This window comes from Prunus persica, chromosome G2 (assembly GCF_000346465.2).
Source record: "Prunus persica cultivar Lovell chromosome G2, Prunus_persica_NCBIv2, whole genome shotgun sequence".
Lineage (NCBI taxonomy): Eukaryota > Viridiplantae > Streptophyta > Magnoliopsida > Rosales > Rosaceae > Prunus > Prunus persica.
Window position 1 is genome coordinate 21,797,048 of NC_034010.1, and position 6,000 is coordinate 21,803,047.

Sequence of the window (6,000 nt, forward strand, 5' to 3'; positions counted from 1 at the left end):
TATTGTTTGGAGTACAATATAAATTCAATATTTAATAAAGATGACACTCTCATTAGTTTATAAATAACTAGTTAAGCATATATTATGGGAGCTGTTATTGGTACTTTTAAAAAATCACCGTGCACTCTTTTTTAATGAAAGAAGAAATAAGTGAATGATGACCACACTGTTTTAGAGTACTGATAACAATTTTCTACATTAATACGTAATATGACGCGTTGTGTGTAGTTATGGAAGCTCGTTTTTGAGAATTCGAGTATTGTAATATGTTCGATTTAGCAAACATTCTTATTTTTATAATCAAGTAACCATCAAACTGGTTAAATATATGTATTGTTTTTTTCGTTTGTTATGAGTTCATTGTACTTGTTTTGGGAATCAAATAAGCACAAACCAGCTAAACATGTACTTTCTTATTTTGAGTTTTTGACGAAGGATGGATTGTCTTCTTGTTCATGAACTGATCTTTTCATTAGAACAAAACCAAAAAAAAAAAAAACACAAAAAATTGAAGATGAAGATGAACAAGGTAAGAAACAACTGTATAAGGACAATCCATGATATATATTTAAATTTGTAGCGTCCAAATTTTATATATTTTATTTTTATATTCAATCCTTTAATATGGTGCATGACGTAGGTCCTAAGAATGAGTGAGAATAATTATATTTTTATAACAAGAATAAAAAACAGAGGAGCTGGAAGACAGTTAAAATGGCGGTGAAATCGAAGGCAGGTGAGGGAGATCTTGGGCTGCTCCAAGTGGCGTGGCGTGGCGTGGACAAAGGAAGTCATACGACGACGTTTCCAGGGGGAGGAGGATCAAAAGATCCGCAACAGGATATTCCATTGTTACTCCTCTGCAGCATGACCTGCTGTTACTCCGTACGTGTTGACTTTGGTATTTTTAATGTGTGAAATTACAAACTGGGCACCTCTACAAAAGCTTCCCATGAGGTCTCTCAGTTTAATCAATGGATTTTTCTTCCTTCTTTTTATTTCATTTTTAAAATCAAAATCATCAATGTACATCTTGATGACCATGCCAACAAATTATGAGATGTCTTAATAAAATTAAAATAAAAACAAATTGTAAGATGTTACATGTAAAAAATAATTATAAGATACTTATTAAAGAAGCCCAAATTATAAGGTATGATATAGTAATATTATATATGAAGAAACTTTTAGAATATCGCATTGTAAAAAATATATATACATGAAGAAGCATTGTCATTTTGTCTATAATGCTAAAAGGATCATAAAAATAGAATAAATTGTTTGATTGGCGAATGTCACTCGCTAACAGGACACCTGCTAGTTGCCAGCCCTTGGTCCAAACGCTTATTGACCACCGCTTTTTGATTGCTCGACAACTTAGTACTTATCCAATTTTTAACGTATCGTCCTATTTTGTCTTATTTCTTCCTATATTTATAAATCTTTGTCAAACTCTCAAATGAATTATATTAATTTTGTAGTAAATAAATCAAACTAAATTTTGTTAAAATTTAGGCTTATTATCACAAAACGTTCTTAAGGTTTACGAAACTATCAGATTGCATCTTTAATATTTTTTTGTGTTACTTATGGTCCTCAAGGTTAGTATGTGCAATCACAAATGGTCCATGCCGTTAGGTTCTGTCAAAAACTCTGTTAGTTTGCTGACGTGGCATACATATATATCACAAAACATCCATGAGGTTTACATACTTATCACAAATGGTCCCTATAAATTTTTTATATTTTTTAATTTAAAGTTCATAAAATTTTGGTTTTCTTTTTAAAATTAATTATAAATGAAAAAATCATTTATAGAAGGATTTTAATCTTGAGGACCATTTATGAACCCTAAACCTTTAGTTTTTTTCATTTTTAAATTAAACTTCATTAGTTTGTTGGCATATATATGGAGCCAACATCTACAATAATATAATGTCACATGTATTTAAAATTTAATATATATTTTAAAATAATTATAATTCATAAAATTTTAAAAATAAAATAAAAAATTTATGAATTTTAAATTTAAAAAATTAAAAAATTTCATAAGGACCATTTGTGATAGGTTTGTGAACCTCAAGGATGTTTTGTGATATACATATATGCCACGTCAGCAAACTAACAGAGTTTTTGACGAAACCCAACGGCAGGGATCATTTGTGATCATGCATACTAACCTTGAGGACAGCGAATGAAAAAAATAAATAAATTAAGGATGCAATCTGATAGTTTCGTAAACCTTAGGGACTTTTTGTGATAATAAGCCTAAAATTTAATGACTCAAACTTACAAAGTTAGACAAAAACAAGGGAAGAAAAATATGCCTTGATGTCATATTTATGTTTTGTAAGGAGAGGCGATTAGAAGTCTCAAGTCATATATGTTGTCTAGTTTATAGGAAGAAAACCTGAGATTAAGGTGATTATTTTTTACATATTAAGGGCATGTTTACGTATCAGTAATGGGTATGTGAGGAAAAGGAATGTTTCCATTCCTGACTTCCCTTTTGTTTACAATCAGGAATGAAAAAAATAAGTAGGCCCTACCTCAAAATCTGTAATCACATCCCCTCAAAACTTGGTATCAGATCAACTAGGGGGGTAGTCGATACAATTCCCATTCATGTTTTCCTTTAATAACTTCCAAAAATACCCTTACCACTTTACCATAATTCCAAAACACCCCAAACCTAAAAAAAATAAAAACTCACGCCAAGAAGAAGTTCAAAGGCGCTCAAACTTCTTTTTCATGCTAACGTTGCATACACAACCTCCCTGAAGTAACATCAACGCCTTGTGCTATGTAAGTCATTCTATCTATCTATCTATCTGCTACCTTCTTCTTCTTCTTCTATCTTTTGTCTTCACATTCATCGCAAAACAAAGTATGGTCATGAATAAAGAAATTGATGATATTGTCATAGTTATCCATGTTGGTAGTATATGAATGAAGTTTGATAGTAGAATATCACGATGGTGTGAATTTTAGAATTTATTTCCATTGGGTTTGAAAAATCTTGTAGCTGGTGCAAAATGTATTTTTGTCAAATTGGAATGTCATTATATTCTGTTTATGAATTTCTTACAGTGTTACTATTCTAATAATGTATTTTGTTTAGATAATTACTACAAAGTGATTGATGTCGTTTGGCCCTGTAGATTTAAATAAGGGAGTTTCACTAATATACCCAAAATAGGGGTTGAAATTATAAAATAAAAAAAATATGAAATGCACTTTAGAAACACACCCAAAATCTATTTACTACATAAGAAATGGGTGTTGAAGTTCCTATAAATTACATGACTGTCATTGATTAACTTAAAATAAGCCCAACACAAAAAACTCAAAAAAAAATCCAAAACAAGCCCAGCAAGCCCGAAGTACATTGTTAATACCATATCATAGAAGTACATTAATAATACCATGTCATAGAAGTACATTGTTAATACCATGTCATAGAAGTGCATTGTTAATACCATTTCATACAAAAAAAACTCAAAAAACCCAAAAAAGAGCCCAGTAAGACATCCGATATCTTTTGCAGAAACCACCTCCAATTGTTTACAGTTTCACCAGAAACAATCGCAAAGGCAAAACGAAATACCTCTACAAGAAAAAGAAAAAAGAAAATACACTGTTAATACTATGTCATAACATTATCTTCCTAGTAAAAATTACATTATGCATATCATAAACTTCAAGTGCATAGCTATATATAGAGCAAATATAGAGTATGCTTTGTTACTGAAAATCTGTTAATACTATGTCATAGAAGTACACTGTTAATATTATGTCATAGAAGTGCACTGTTAATACTATGTCATAGAAATCATCTCAATTGCAGGGTATGAACAGTATAACAACTGTTCATACCACTTACTAGAAGTTAACAACTACGTAATTTCATTTGCATAATAGGTATGATAAAGAATCCAAACAGTACCAAACATCAAAACCAAGTTAACACTAAATAGTGTTTTACACATTAAAATCACAAAGAACCTAGATCACTGAGAATCTAAATCCAAGAACAGTAATTATCAATTTTCTCAGTAACCAAACATTAGATAGCATACACAGATAGAGCCAAACAAGTCAACAACAATGAGAAAAACAAGCATAATGAATTCTAAATCACTAATTCCAAATATTATATCATTCTAAAATAGGAAAAGCAATACATAAATGACTCATATTGACTAATTAAGTATTTTATGCCAAGAACTCATCCCAAAATTTTGACTACCACCAACTCTAGCATTGTCGGTGCTCCAAAGAATGAAGAATCAAATTGAATCACCATATCACCATTGCCAAAACCTCAATTCAATCATATGCTAAGCAAACACATAAATTGAACCTCTTTTTAAGGCTTTTGCATAATCTCTGAGAAATTACCCTTTAAATATATCATCAAGCAACCTGAGCCCATAACCCTTCTTCCCACATCGAAACTTCTCTAGTTTGGCATATCAGCGTTTTTGGAACTGTGCAAACAAATCTATTAACTAAAACAATTCTCTTTGCACAGTAAAACAAAAATTGCTATAAGGAAAAGCTAAAATACCTGTTGATTTGAACAAAGGTCTCTACTCCGTATACGTTGAGGTTGTTGTGGTTGACGTCGCTCAGATTCGACAACACTGGAGAAGAAACTGCAGGTGTGTCGTCGGCCGACGGAGATTGAGATGGAGATGATTGGGTAGCGTTGGAGATGAAGAAGGATGGTGCATTCATTGGAGCGTCCGACGAAGATGGAGGAAGGGAAATCGGAGATAGAGTTTTGGGCGAAGGTGAATCGACGACGGGTTATGGTGATGGAGTCGGCGAGAACTATGGTGGAGACGATGAAGATTAAATGGGAATTGGACTAGGAGAAAAGCCAGAAGCAGAGCTTGATTGTTGAAGAAGAAGAAGAAAGTTCGAGATGTGTATTGATGAAGATTGAGTTGATTAATAGACAAAGCAAAAGGGCAAAACAGTAATCCAACATAGCTGTTGAGTTTAAGAAATTGATAGCTGTCAATTTTTGGGTTTATTTTGGGTGTGTTTATATATATTGAATGGTATAGGGTTTCTTTATAGAACTATGTGTAGAAATGGGTATTTAACTAATTTTCTATTTAAATAATTCAAGATTTTTACAGTCTCCCTTCCATTCCATACATTCTATTGTGTTTAGAGTTTCAGTCAATGGATGGATATTGAATCGTTACCATTTCTTTGTCATTTTAGAATGATTGGCATTTTTAACTTTCATCATGAGATAAAAAATACTAGACCCTTCATCTGTCTCACATAATAATACATCCGTAAACTACACAAATACAACAAATCGGTGATAGTAAATTTCCATGATATTTTACTTATTCTGTCATTGGATCCCATAAGTTTGTTGCACGATTAGTTTGGTCTCCTTAGCCAATTTGAGAATTATATATGTGTTGTGGTGAAAATGTGCAAGGTATTTTAGTAATCAAATTAATTTGGATTCTGATTCATGAAAATTAGTAACAATAACAATGGGAATCAACCTCATTCCTTTACTAATTCCATATGTTCAGTAAACAGCTTAATGAGAATGATTCTTTCCATACTGATTCAATACTTCCCCGATTCCTAAATTCTCTGATTTCTTACTTTCTCCATTACTGATACGTAAACATGCCTTAAGATTTAACATGAAATTAGCATGTATAATATGGCCATTAGTTAACATGAACACTATATGACAAGGCATGCTAACACAAATAATGAACAGGTCAAATTAGTGTCAAACACAAGTAACACCAATTTTCACTAAATAAACTAGTATTATATGAAGAAAATAATATTTTTCACATTTCTTAATTGTATTATATAAGTAATTATAAGTTATAAGTTATATTTTTGAAAGGACTTATAGCTCAAATAATTAAGATCAACATTGTATAAGAAATTGATACATGACACCAACACACCCATTACAAACATATTAAGATGTTAATTTATAGACTA

At 31.3% G+C, this 6,000-nt stretch overlaps 1 long non-coding RNA gene across 1 annotated transcript; it reads right to left on the reverse strand.

Moving 5' to 3' along the window:
• LOC109947657 lies at positions 3,452-4,957 on the reverse strand. Its single transcript, XR_002270442.1, has 3 exons — positions 4,571-4,957; positions 4,402-4,490; positions 3,452-3,609 (listed from the first exon to the last, which is right to left on the reverse strand). It is a non-coding gene; the product is annotated as an uncharacterized LOC109947657 (long non-coding RNA).